This window comes from Malaclemys terrapin, chromosome 1, assembly GCF_027887155.1.
Source record: "Malaclemys terrapin pileata isolate rMalTer1 chromosome 1, rMalTer1.hap1, whole genome shotgun sequence".
NCBI classification, from domain to species: domain Eukaryota; kingdom Metazoa; phylum Chordata; order Testudines; family Emydidae; genus Malaclemys; species Malaclemys terrapin.
This window is the reverse complement of record NC_071505.1, coordinates 134123947-134138216: the sequence shown is the minus strand read 5'-3', so window position 1 is coordinate 134138216 and position 14270 is coordinate 134123947. Positions and strand designations below refer to the sequence as shown.

Below are 14270 nucleotides of genomic sequence, written 5' to 3'. Positions count from 1 at the left end.
AGTGGGGAAAGAACCTGGGCTGACTCTCTCAGTGCTGGGCAGGAGAACACGTATGCACCAAACACACCACTGAGGGAGGTGTGCGGACTGGAAAGGGGAAGGGACAAGGGTTCCCAATCCTTCTCCTTTTCCTCAGCATCCTCCATTCTAGGCACAGGGATGGGCTGCCTTGAGAACTCCAGCAGAAGAGAAGAATTCACTTAGAAGCTTCATTAGGCAGGGATGGTGTCCCTAGGCTCTGTTTGCCAGAAGCTAGAATGGGCGACAGGATGGATCACTTGATGATTACCTGTTCTGTTCATTCCCTCTGAAGCACATGGCATTGGCCACTGTTGGAAGACAGGATATTGGGCTAGATGGACCTTTGGTCTGACCCAGTATGGCCGTTCTTATGTGGGAAGGGCAGAGTGGCGACATCCCTGAGGTGCATATGAACGGCTGTTAATTTCACCAGCCAGGATATCTGTTGGCTCCTTCAGGTGCCCATATTCTCCAGGGTTTACAGAAACAGTGACAAAACATCATTTTCTGTAAAAGCAACAAGGATGCTGGAACAGGCCCTGAAAACTGGGACATACCTGGTTTCAGAGACGTATGGTCTCCCAGCATTTGCAAGCACCTTGTGGTGGAATTATAGAGAGTAAACAAGTGTGGATTACAGGCTGTGATTCCATCTTGAGGTGTGGGTAGTATGGTAAACCCTGAGAGTGAAGCTTGAGATACAAGCACTCAGACATTTTTCCCTCTCTCTTTTATTACATATATGAATCACCCAATAATAACCAACTGAAGAGTTTTAATGGAGAAGAAAGTTAATTTAATTGAGCAAAACATGATCAATAATATTTATAAGGTGAATGTGTTTCTCTTAATTGACTGAACCTCAGCATAGATATTGCATTGTTACTGAAAATGCAGTTGGGGCCAGAAGCAATCCTGGAAATTTTGCAGATGGCTCAGTAGAATGTGTTCATTCCCCTTACTAATTGGTGGAAAAAGAGAGGTCTCTTCTCAAGTCTGCTGAGGCCTTTTGGCATCACTCCACCAGTACAAATCAGCCATAAAACTGGCAGATCTGGCCACATGGGAATACAGCCCACGTAGGGGTAATCCCCGGGCATTGTACAGCCAGCACGTGGAGCAGGGTCAGAGAATCACTCCATCCTCGCAGTTCTGGGTGCTGGAACAACACTTTGGGGCTAATCCAGTCTCCTAGCCAGCCCTGGAATTGAGGAGCTACAAAGATGGCATAAAATCCCCTTTGCCTGTCCCCTGGAGTTTTGTGCCAGTCCAAGCTCAGCTCAGCTGGACTTGACATTCATTGCCAGAAAGTCCAAAATGGTGATTTGATTAGCCATTCTGGTTTCATTTTCTCTGTATGCTGCTGAAGAGATATGTTTGGAATGGAAGGTGTGAAAAACAGAGCTTGTGCAAATATCTGGGGAAGAAAAAGGGGGAGGCCTGGAGTAGTAGTTAGAGAAAGGGATGGGGACAGAGGATCAAGACTTCTGAGTTGTGTTCCCATCTTAGCACCGATCAGCTGTGTAATCTAGAGCAGGTCATTTATAGAGCCATATTTTGCCCTCAGAGACTCTCATACCCTTCAGTGAAATCAGTGGAAGCTGTATAAGAATATCTGATGGTAGATGTGGTCTATAATCTCTCTCTACATGTATAAAGAGCAAGTACTGACTTCTGCTGATTTCCAGGAATACCTTTATTGCTGCAATAGTGGGGAAAACATTTTCTTTTTCTTTCCCCCGTAATGGACTTATTGGCTATCTTGGCAGCAGCTGAAACCTTTCAACCTAAAACATTGTCTGGCCAGGTGAATAATTGCATTGGCTATGAGATGCTGTCCTGGCTTGGGTTCGGTTCGATCAGTCCCCTTGGGTGGAGTCCCCTTTTTCCCTTCATCTTAATCCAATATTTTAAATTTTCAGTTGTGGGGCCCTGGCGCACTGGGATCGGGAAATTGTTCCACGCACAGGGGGCAACATCTGCTTACCCGTAACTCAAACTGGCCCTACCACAGAGATCTGCTCTTTTATTGTTTTAGCTTGTTTTAATTTGATTTCTATTTATTATTATTATTATTATTATTTTATTTTATTATTTATTTAGTCAGCCTGTGTAAATTATTTACAGGTTATTACAGTGCATGTGTTCCTGTGGACTGGCAGGGCAATAACAGCACTTGGCCTGTCTGAGACTGAGAGAAAGGGAGAACTTGTCTTGTTTGTAAGAGTTTGGCCCAGGCCTCTTTCATCGTCCTTGTTACTTACTGCACAGGTTTCTGCATAACTTAGAGCACTCTTTGATTCTGCTCTAGGGAAGTCCCAGAAGAAGCAAACCCTGATCAATTCAAAGATGTATTCTTCTGTTTCCCGTTACACTTTCAAAAAACCAACAGCTGGTGCCCTCTTCTATCAAGTCTCCTGGTTGTGGGGATGAGATTAGTTTTTTCTACATTCTTGTTACATAGCCATATGGCATTGACTAGATGGTCATTCTCTATTATGTTTTACTGGGAGATATACTTATCTGACAACATATTTAACACTGCAGAGGTAGTATCTGGCAAAGTTTCATACTCTAAAAATGCTTGAAATTGCTTCAGTGTGCCAGTAAACACCCATGTTATTACAAACCTACATTACGTGGGTGAGTGATCCCACATCTTTTGGCACTGACAGCGTATCTGAAGTGCCTATTTTTAGCTGCTTTCATTTTTTCTGAGTTTGTAGTTGTTGCACTAAAAAGGTAATGTATAACTGATTTTGGTCTACATCATTATCATACTAAGTGGTGATTAGACCATGATTCTGTTCCTGATCTTTTTGTCAGAATGATACAAGGGGCAAGTCACTTTGGTCAGATCACCAACTTTTAAAATCTGAAAGAAAACAGATGGCCAAAATTTTACAATGTTGGTTCCTAAAATTAGGCTCCAAAATCCATATTTTAGGTTCTCCTACGTGAAAAAAAAAGGTCTGATTTTCAAAGGTGGCAAGCACCAGCTACTTCCATTGAATTATTGTTCTTATTTTTAAAATCTATTTTCTGTTTCCATAATTAAAAATTACTTGTCAGTTTATATTACATATTGTATTAACTGGAATGTCATATAAAACACATAAAGTAAGATGAAAAAAGAACGAGGAGTACTTGTGGCACCTTAGAGACTAACAGATTTATTTGGGCATAAACTTTCGTGGGCTAAAACCTAGCCCACGAAAGCTTATGCCCAAATAAATCTGTTAGTCTCTAAGGTGCCACAAGTACCCCTCGTGCTTTTTGCTGATACAGACGAATACAACTACCACTCTGAAACCTGTCATAAAGTAAGATGCAGTTCAATACATATGACCTTCACACTTGATTATTTTTTTAAGTCTCAGTCAGATCTATAGAAGAAAAACTAGTTGTCTTTTATGTAACATGCAGAGTGCAAGGCTCTTAAGTTTTAAGGTTATGAACATTTAAATTAGAAAGATCCAGAGTCTGGGATGGTCCTGAGTTCAAACTTCAGAGGAATCCCTGATATTTAGCCAAGGAGCTAGGTGATCATTTTCAGCATCTCTGCCCATTTCTTCAGGAGTTGGTGTAATAACCAGAGAACCCTAAATCTAATCATATTTGCTTGCAGCACTGGTTGTATAATGCAGACATTTATGCATGTGAATTGTTCCATTAATTTAAATAAGTCTCCAACATGAGTATAGTTACACATGTGGCTAACTGCATGCAGCTTTAGACCCTGAGAGTAAAACCTCCTGGATGGGATGAAATCGTATTCTCACTTAAATAAATGTAATTTTTTTGCCATTAACTTCACTGGGGCCAGGATTTCATCCTTTATGTTTAGGAACTCAGTTTATGCTCAGGTTTCAGAGTAGCAGCCGTGTTAGTCTGTATCCGCAAAAAGAACAGGAGTACTTGTGGCACCTTAGAGACTAACAAATTTATTTGAGCATAAGCTTTTGTGGGCTACAGCCCATTCAGACTCTCTTTTGCCTTTAACCCTTGAATTCTCTCTTATCCATAGTTAGTGTCAAAGGCTCAACAGCTAATTAAATGGTGTTGATGAGACCAAGGGTCAGCTTCCCTTCCAGTACTCATTCTTTAAGAGGATATAAAGATAGATAGAAACAGCAACTGCTGTAGTATTTCTGTCATTTGTATAGTTCATTCTCCTGATCAAGAAATGAGCCAGATGCATAGGTAGCTGTTCTTTGCAACCAAATGCATCTTTGCAGTGAAGAGTTCATAAAGGGTGGCTCAGAAATATATTTAGGATAATGGATTTAAACATAATACCTTCCGAAAATGTTCTGCTACAAGCCTCCCTCTGCGCAAAACCCATCTGATCTCTTTGGATTAGTTGAGTCAAACCTTAATTTAATCTGAAAGATAATACCTTTTGGAAAGTGATTTACAATCTGTATTTATTAAAGACACCGGTCTGTTCCTAACAAGAGCATTACTGAAGGCTTTTAGCCATTTTCAGAATCAGTGAAATTACTGCATTATAGTTAGATTGGAGCCATTGCCACTTTTATCAAAGGAATACTTAGGCTTCCTCTAATACTGGGGCTGCTTCTTCCAAAGAATGTTAGAAAATCAACTAAGAAACCATTCTGCCCCGGAGAGTCCTTCTGATTTAATGAGCAAATAGCCTCTGTAAATTTCTGCTACAGTGATGGAATCGCCATTTACTACTTGTCACTGAGGAAGGATTCATTTGTCCAGAAATTAATCCTGAGCTCTCCCTCCTCATAAATGTACTTGGACAGATCCAATCCTTGTAAAAATAAAATAAAATAAAATAAAATAAAATGTTACTATCTACCTCCTAGCATATTTCATTTTCACTAGATAGCTCTTGTAATATTTATCTATTTCTAGGTTCCATGCTCCCTTGAAGTTTTACATGATATTAACTGTTCTAACTGAAGTTTGATTTTGATAGATTACTTTTAGTTCCTTCCTTCCTTCCTTTTTTTTTTTTTAAACAGTAATCACGAGGCAAATAGTGGAAAATAGTGGAAACACCATTAGGTGGCTCGGTTAAAAATGAATTAGAGAAAGCACTGGAAAATATCCTCTATAAAAATCTTTCAGTGGTGGAGGAGAAGGGAAGATGGAGTGATCAAAGTATATGTTTCTGACTTGGATTCTGTGAGGCTGTAGCAGAAGGCATCTGATTTAAAGTGGATTTGAAGAGGACAGGTTATTACTGCACCAAAATGGGGATTTGTTTTTATCAAATTATGCTATTTGATTTTTCAGCAGGAGACCATCAGTTGCACCACACTTGTTTAGACAGCACATGGTACGATATCTCTGTTTCTTTCCCAAGTTTTGGAAAAAAATCAATGATACAATCATTTTCAATGTACTGTTTATTCCCCCTGAGTACAGGCTGCTGCACGCCTGCATATTCACAACTCTGCCATTCGGCTAGATTAATTCATGGTCTCATAGGCCTCTTACCAAAGGCTTATGAGGCCGTGAATGAATCTAGCTGGATGGTATTGCGATTAATAAAATCCTTTGTACTTTATGATATTACCTTTTCACCCAAGTGTCTGAGTGGTTTACAAACGTCAGACACTTCACTCCCTGTGTCAAGGCAAGTAGTAGTACATCCAGGTAACTGAGAGGGTGAGTTGACTAGCCCAGTGTCACATAGTGAGTCAGTAGATGAAATAGGCGTCAAGTCCAGGAATCTAAAATCCCATAGCTCTTCTTTCTTAAGGTGAAGCTTATCACCAAATTTGGGCTACATTCCCTAGCAGCAGTAATATATAAATTAGATTCTTAATTTTAGGTAAAGTGAAATGGGCTGAGAAGCTGATGGCAGAACTGTAAGCTCTTTGGGACAGAGGGAGCCCTTTTGGTATGTAAGTGTCTAGCATAGCAGGCACCAATTAACCAATAGTTAATTAATAATCATGAGGTTTATTTGGTCACACATAAGACACAATGCTCTCTCCCTGAAAAGCAAGGTTTATTCAAAGAAAAGACTAAGAAGAAATACAGAAAATAGATGAAAAAGGGTAGTCTTGTGGAACGCAATTTCAGTGAAAACCAGCAGGCTGTGCTAATTCCTAGCTGAGGCAAGACAGCCCTGTTGTTCTCCCTTAAGTATGAACACAGAGATAAATTCTGCAGAATGAGCATGTGGTTTTTACTCTGCGTTCAGAGGATTTGTCTGTGTATATTTAAAGGAACACCTTACAGTATTCCTTAAGAATCCTTCGAGCACACTCAGAGCCTTATTTTGAAATGTATTTCTTCTCTCCAGAGGATTTAAACCAAGGAGAACTGCATTCTTACACTGTACAGGCAGCAATACTTAAATCAGAGTTTATGTGGGTGCCCTGTTTCTATGTGGCAAGGGTAGCTCTACTGTGGCATCCTCGCTTCTTACACAATTTAAGTTAGCGTTCAGAGGAAATCTGTGAGGACTGATGTTGTCTTGTTTCTCCTCCAGACAGGTAGAATCAGGATTCCTTGAGGTTTGTTGCTAAACTTCACTAGGGAAAACAATGCATTACTTGATGGAAGACTAAATGGATTCTTTCTGGGGGTAGTTTTAGTAATAAGTGGGAGTTTTCAAGGCAGAAATGATTCCGTGCTTCCTCTACTCCAGTTTCCCAATGAGAAAAAGGGTCAGCGTCTTGCAAGTGAAATAAACTGCAAGAGAAAGATTTGAGCAATAATAACAATATTTAGCCAGGTACATAGTGTATTTCACCTGTAGGTCTCAAAGACTTTTACAAAGGTGGATGAAGATTATTATGACTATTTTACAGATGAGGTGAACTGAACTGTCAAAAATCTCACAGAAAGTCAGTGGCAGAGGCAGAAATAAAACCCGTGTCCATTGACTCCTGGTCCATTGTTTTTCCCATTGGATCATGCTGTCTTCAATAGCTAAGCAATGGAAGCACCTGATGACAAAATCGTACACCTTTTTGGTGGTCTGACAGCATAACCTAACTTTATCCATAGTAACACAGATAGCCAAGGCTGTGCTGGGCTATCCAGAAGAGTCTGTGCTAATTTAGAGAAGCTATGATTAGGCATTAAAGTGGTCTCTTAATTCAGCATGAGTTACATTAGGGAATATCCAGTCTCCTAACTACTGTTTTTCATTTCTGAAAGATGCCTTCCCAGAAATTAGTAGTTTAACAGCTGCCATCTGACTTGACCCATTATTCATGTCTATGACATGTCAGTAGGGAAATTTCAGGCCCAGAATTGAGGGGGTACTGTGGCAGTCTCCATAAAGCATACACTTAAGTTCCTTTAGAGATGCCACTTACCCCCTCCAGCATTGTGATTCATGCATATCACAAGATTTACAGCATGAGAAGAAATCTCCATACAGGATCAATACAAAACCAAGCCAGTTGCCAAAGTAGATTTACATTCTTTCAGCCCTCACTTGCTTCATATGAGTGGCCTTTCTGCCTCCATCCCCAAGGAAGGTGGTGGAGGGATTTTTCATTTTGAAGGAGTAGCAAATGTCTCATCACTCCCAGCAGCCTGCATGTGCTGCATCCTGGCTATTGTGTTTTGCTCTGCTCTGCTCCAGTTTTCCATTTGATATTAATTCCTATTGCAGCTTTAATTTTAATTATTATAATGAAGAAGTTAAGCCTGTTACACACAATGGTACTTAAACTATCCTGCAAAACATGAGGAAAGACCAGTGTGTTAGTTCGAACACAGTGTCATGTTACCGCAGAGTATTTGAATGTAATTCTAAATACAGAACTCTTCATGAATAGCGCAGGATAAAGTTACAGAATGAGATGAAACAGAATGGTCTCATTGCAGCGGTCTCTGCCTTTACAACCCCAGTGACAGACATTAAAACAAGTACAATTTCTAGTTCTGGCAATAGATAATATTGAGTATACTCCATTGATTAGTGTAGAAACTGCTGGGACAATGCATAGGCGTTTTCTCCACACCAGGATGTCCAAATAAGATATTTATGGGCCTGATCCAAAGCCAAATGAAGTCTACAAGACTCTTTCCATTGACTTCAGTGGGATCAGGTTGATGTATCATTGTCCCAACTCTGTTGTTTAAGGGCTTGTTTTGTTTTACTAAGCTTATCTGAGAATTAAATGGGGTTGTAGAATTATTACAGCAACTAACGGTGCGTGACGTGTAATTGTTAATGCTGGAACTCACCGGGATAGGTAGTCTGCCAGAAAACAATCAAAGAGTGGGTGTGTGATGGGGGACCCCGCGCGTCGAGCAGGGCCACCCCCATTGGCCCAGTGCGGGGTTGGTACATCCTGTCACACAGTCCTCCGGACTCTGTGGGATCAGGTAATTACCACAAGGAGGGCTTAGGACCCCTGGCGGGGCCGAGCAAACAAACAGTCCATGGTCCCTGAGCCTCCTGGCTGGGGCAGAGCAAACAAGCAGTAGCCACACTTAGTGGCAAATGTGGATGGGCAGTAGGGAACCTGGGCCACCCTACTCCACCAGGTTCTGACCCAGTGCCCTGTGAAGCCAGGAAATTCCCCATTAAGGAGTTAAGCATCGGCTTCTGCTACATTCCCTGGGTCACTTTCTACCTCAAAGTGCATCTCGGGCATCTCCTCAGCTGGCAGCAGCTCAGCAGCCCCATCAATTTCTGCGGTCAGCAGGTCGCTGGCAGCGTAGTCTGGGTCAGCGGTTCCAATGGCTTGGAGAGTCGCAGGCGCCCCAGCTGGAGCCTGCAGCACACGTCCTTCCTCCTCATCAGTCCCAGACTGAGCTGAGCTACCTCCTTTTATGTGTCCCTTCCACGTGGAGCATGCGCAGCAGGGGTGAGGGGGTGTGGCCTCCTGGGCCCACAGTGATTGGTCTGGCTCCATTGGCCCAGTGCAGGGTTGGTACACCTTGTCACAAGGCATAAATCCCACCTTGGCAGCCAGCACAGCACTGCTCACAGGCCCACAAATGTAGAGAGTCCTGCAGGAGTTTCTACTGCCTGAGGGGAAGCATCATCTGAGCTGCTTTTCACCCTTTTTCTACTTGTCTGGCGGAGGACTAGCTGGGTAGAACCAGCAAATCCTTGCTGATTCTCTAAGGAGCCGGGTAGAACATCAGGAATTGGGGGGGGGGGGGGGGGAGGGCGAATAAGGGTAGAACTGTATGGGACTGGAATAGTGAGTTGAAGTGTATGGATTAAAGTGGCCATTTTGGAAAGGGGAACATATCAGTGTTCTGTCCAGGATTTCACCTTGCAAACCCTTTACTCCTGTGGGTAGTTCCATTCACCTCATGTGAGTAAAGTTAGCCATCTGTGTAAGTGACTGCACAATTGGGCCACAATTAGTAAGCATTAAAGGTTTACTTTCTCAGTGTTTGCATTTCCTGACTTGTGTGCTTAACTACATAAGATTTATTTTGTCACCAGTATACCTCTTGGAATTGAACAGATACATTTGCAAACATATATGTAGATTTACACACTTCAGCTGACTCTGATTAAAACAACATTTTTACTAGAAATTGTCCAAAGCAAAGACATTTAAGCCTGCAACTTAGTTGCATCCAGACGATAACCAATATGTCAGTAGGTCTGCAGGACTATTTCATGGTTGTGGTGGTGGTCTCAAAAAGCCAGGAAAAATGTTGAGCATGGTCTTGATTCGAACGCTGATGAGGTAGATAGAACATGATGCCTCCTGATTGCCAAACTCTCTTTGCAAGGAGCTACTATATAAGGGCCAATCAGCTGAAAGCTTGGCTGGACTCAGGCTGACCGTTTCAGTAGGCATGGGGCAGATACATTACTTACTGTATGATCAGTTTAACAGGCCTGCATGAACTACTTAATGAAAGGGATATTGCAACGGCTCAATTATGGCGCTCAGTTTGGCAAGAAAACTAGAATTAATAATGTCATTGCAGTAAAAGTCAGCTGTTCTCTAGTCACACTCCCTGCCAAATGTTACGAGATGCAGATCCAGAAATATTTCCCCCATCTGCCAATAGTTTCAAATCATCTTTGCAAGTTTCATATTTCTATTTTAAACTCCGTTAAGGGAAATTGCTCCTTCGCCTTCTGGGCTGAGAACTCTGAGACTGAGACCCATGAAGACTGTTCCCTGACTAGCCTACCTACATTTAGTGAAGTGGGCCTAGCACAACAGAAATTCTTAAAGGCCATCACAAAGCATTAATTTAGTGTCTGAGACATGGTCAACACCTGTTACAACCCCTGACTTAATGGGTATTTTCTGGATGGTCAGCACCTTTCAGGATCAAGCCATTTGTGTCTTGATTCCAGCAAAACATTCCACAACATATTTTAAAATAGAATTGTCATTTTAAATTCATAAATTATAGAACTATCATTTTATTTCTTCCACTAACACTGTTTAAATGAAGCAAATTAGTATCATGTTAAATACTTCCTGGCTACTTTGTTCACCAAATGTTGAAGTTACATTTATTTCCACAGCTTGCTGTTCTTTTGATCTGGCATGAACAGAACACTCTCTTCTCAAACTACCACCACCAGCAAGTGGATTCTGCAGTGTGTTCTATTTGTGAATAAGTGTATAAAGGGATTTTCAGTTAGATTCTAAAACACCTTCTCCCCCCCTCCTGTCCTGTTCCACAGCTAAGCTTCATCATAGCTTTTATGCTGCGGCCTTTGACTGGGACCAGTTATTTAATAGCAGCAGCATATATGAAACCATCTGAGAGGCCTTAGATAGTAAATTATAAGTGTAATATTAATAATTCATATCCAAGTACACTCAGTTTTTACATTTGTAGAATTCCTGTATTATCACATTTTAATTTTGTCCTCACTGTAATATGTCAGCTGTAAAGCATCACATGAGTTGTCCTCCCTACACACATAAGTAAGGGTTTGGAGAATCAGGCCCTATGTGCTCAAAATTAGACCTTATTTGTTGAGAGTGAGGCAACATTGCATTATTTTATATTACCCGTATAATTTGTGTATGGCAGTGGCTGCCACCAGATCAACCATTTTGAGGGAGAGGCATCAAGAGTGAAACTTAGGTTTGGGCCAGAGAGAGGTAGATCTTCCCCTGTTACTCAAGTGAATGAACTGAAGGTATAGACCTTGAAGTACAGGAAAGTTTCCTAGTGGCTCGCAACCATTGGTGGGTTACTTTTGCAGTAGACAGATAGAGACAAGTAGAGGCAGAACTGCAACGTCCTCACAAGCACATCCAAAACGAAATTAGCATGAACAAGTTGGAAGATCCTAACGATCTGTCAGTGTTGTTTTAACTTTGCAGTTGGGCTGTGGGGCTTGGGAGGGCAGGGATACTGATGCATCCCCATAGTCAAGTGTATTTTGACTTTGATACTTCAGCCCATGCTTTTTATGGAAATATCCTTCCTTGTTCTTTGTAGCTGAGTGAATCTGCATGTGATATTCATCTGACACTGCTATTTTGACTGTGGCATGAAGCGAGATTGTTCCATTCCTACTCTAGTTTGAATCTGTCTAGCAGCTGGCATGTTTTCCCCTGACCTTCCAGCCCAAATAAGGCTAGGGCAGGGGATTTAAAAAATGAATATATTTCATTATAAAGAGGGAGAAGGGTTGGGAAGACCGAAAGACAATGTGAGGGAAAGAGGAATGTAGAGGGGATAGAAAGTCAGAGCGGCATGACTGAGCAAAGAGCAGAGAAGTCTGACAAGGGGGAGAGATGGAAGCTAAGCATAGTAGTTGCCCAGAATAGAGAAGAGAAGCTTGTGGAAGGGGAAACAAGCCACTAAAGAAAGCCAGTATTAGAAAGTGAATTTTCCTGGAGGACAGATGAATAAGCTTGGAGGAAACAAGCTAGATACTTTGCGTTTGTGTTTAAGTTATAAACATGGGGAAATTAGGCAGTGGCAAAGAGATACAGAAAAGATAACCAAGAGGGAAAATGAGTGGAGAAGACAAAAAGAACTAAGGCAAGGGAGACATAAATTACATGGATTTTAAGCAAGCGTATCATGTAAAATTTGCTAAAAACCTGGCCCAGTTTGGTGACAGCTTTCAATTGATGGCACCCCTCTTTCCTCCGTAGACCTCCTGCCTAGTCTAACTACTAACGATTTTTTGAGCACTTGTGATATTAATATTTCTTGGTGCTCTGGTTTCTGTAATTGAATATTTGCAGAGAGGGAAAGAGACAGAGAACCTAAAATTTATCAGAATTCATCCACAGTCCTTCAGCAAATGAGCCCTATAACCAAGGCTTATTTGGAGAATTGTCTGTTGAAAATGTTGGCAACTTTGCATGGATCCCAGCACAAACTGCTGGGCACCACATTCTCCTCCGGTAAAGGGTCTGGTGTGTGGTACAAAGATTACCACTCTCTCTGTCTCGCCCTTATCACTGCCGTACGAGTGTCTTTCCCACTGTCCAAGCATTTATGCCACACTTTTCACCATAATATCAGAATACCTAGTTGCGAAGGGGGAGTGTAACGAAGGGAGAATCATCTGTGGCCCCTCCTCAGAATCCCAGAACTGGCCCTAATGTCCGGGAACAAATAGTGGATGTTTTAAAATTTATATTTTTCTGCCCAATTCCTTGCCCTGTAATGTTGAACCGTCATTTGTTCTTCCCACACAAATACAGATATCACCTCTTACACTAGTGTTCAGATGTCTATAGTATATACATGGTAACATTGTGGAGGTCAGCATTTAGTTTTGGCATTACAGTGTGAGTTCAGGATATTTGGTGTGTATTTTGTTTGATTTTTACTATGTTGGAGGTGTTTGGGAGTTAACTGGTGGAGGGTTAGAGTTAGTCACCATGAACGGGTAATGTGATGTGTGAGTGTTAGGACATGTTTAAGGATCTTTTAACTGGATATTTCCTGGTTTTTAAGGGCTTGAAGGGATGGACTTCACACTTGACTTAACTGGTTGTTAATGAAGCTTTTTTTTTTTTTTAAGGAGGCAGTGGAGGGAATAGAATTATATTGAATCATAGATTGACACAGACTCCATTTTGTGGTGCTAATAGGTGCTAGATTTAAGTCGGGTAATGTACCTGTGTGGCCCAAAACAGACAGATGAGCCTTGGGACTCCTTTAATGTGTGTGTGGGGGGCAGACTGTTTGATCCGGGTGGAGGCTAGAATGGCTGAGGAGAGGCTCTGAACAGCTACTTCTGTGACAGTCAGTAAGGCTTACATGGCATATTTTACCTGTCACAGCTTATTTAAGAACAAATTATGTCAAACCAACCTACAGTAGAACCTCAAAGATATGAACACCAGAGTTATGAATTGACCGGTCAACTAGACGCCATGTGAAACCAGAAGTAACTAATCAGGCAGCAGCAGAGAGGGAAAAAAAAGAAAAGAAAAGAAGCAGCAAATACTGTGCCTGTATTGCATCTTAAAGGTCGGCACATCTGGGCTGCCTGTTCCCCCTCCAGTTGCTGCTGAAGCCTGGCCTGGTATGTCAGCTGCTGGATCTGGAGTCCAAATTGTGCTTTGTTCAGAGTTATGAACATGTCAGAGTTATGGACAATCTCCATTCCTGAGGTGTCCATAACTCTGAGGTTCTACTGTACTATCCTTCTTTCACAGGGGTAACAAGCCTTGTGAATGGGGGGGGAGCAGTAGATGTGATAAATCTTTTTTAGTAAGGCTATTGATACCATCTCACATGATCGTCTCATAAGCAATCTAGGGAAATATAGCCTAAGTGAACCTACTCTAATGTGGATGCACAAGTTGGTGGAGAACTGTACTCAGAGTAGTTATCAATGGTTCACAGTCAAGCTGGAAGGGCACATGGAGTGGAATCCCACAGGGATCTGTCGTGGGTCCAGTTCTCTTCAATATCTTCATAAATGATTGGGATAATGGCATAGAGAGAACACTTATAAAGTTAGTGGACAATACCAAGCTGGGAGGGGTTGCAAGCGCTTTCAAGCACAGTATTAGAATTCAAAATGATCTTGACAAATGGGAGAAATGGTCTGAAATAAATGGGATTAAATTCAATAAGGACAAATGCAAAGTACTATACTTACAAAGGATTAATCAATTGTACACATACAAATTTGGACATAACAGCCTAGAAAGGAGTACAGTACTGTAGAAAAGGATCTGGGGGTTATAGTGGATCACAAACAAAATATGGGTCAATAATGTAACACTGTTGCACAAAAAGCAAACATTCTAGGATGTATTAGCAGGAGTGTTGTAAGCAAGACAAGAGAAGTAATTCTTCCGCTCTACTCTGCACTAAGA

The 14270-nt window shown here is 41.5% G+C and overlaps 1 protein-coding gene and 1 long non-coding RNA gene across 6 annotated transcripts in view; one reads left to right on the top strand and one right to left on the bottom strand.

Annotated features, from left to right (window-relative positions):
* LOC128843109 (uncharacterized) overlaps positions 1 to 8757 on the bottom strand; it is a 74145-nt gene extending 65388 nt beyond the window's left edge. Inside the window, exon 1 of the long non-coding RNA XR_008446184.1 lies at positions 8607 to 8757. This is a non-coding gene — a long non-coding RNA (uncharacterized LOC128843109). The remainder of the gene's footprint in view (positions 1 to 8606) is intronic.
* The window catches only part of TSPAN9 (tetraspanin 9), a 271211-nt gene that overhangs the window by 202388 nt on the left and 54553 nt on the right, over positions 1 to 14270 (top strand). The window lies entirely within an intron of this gene.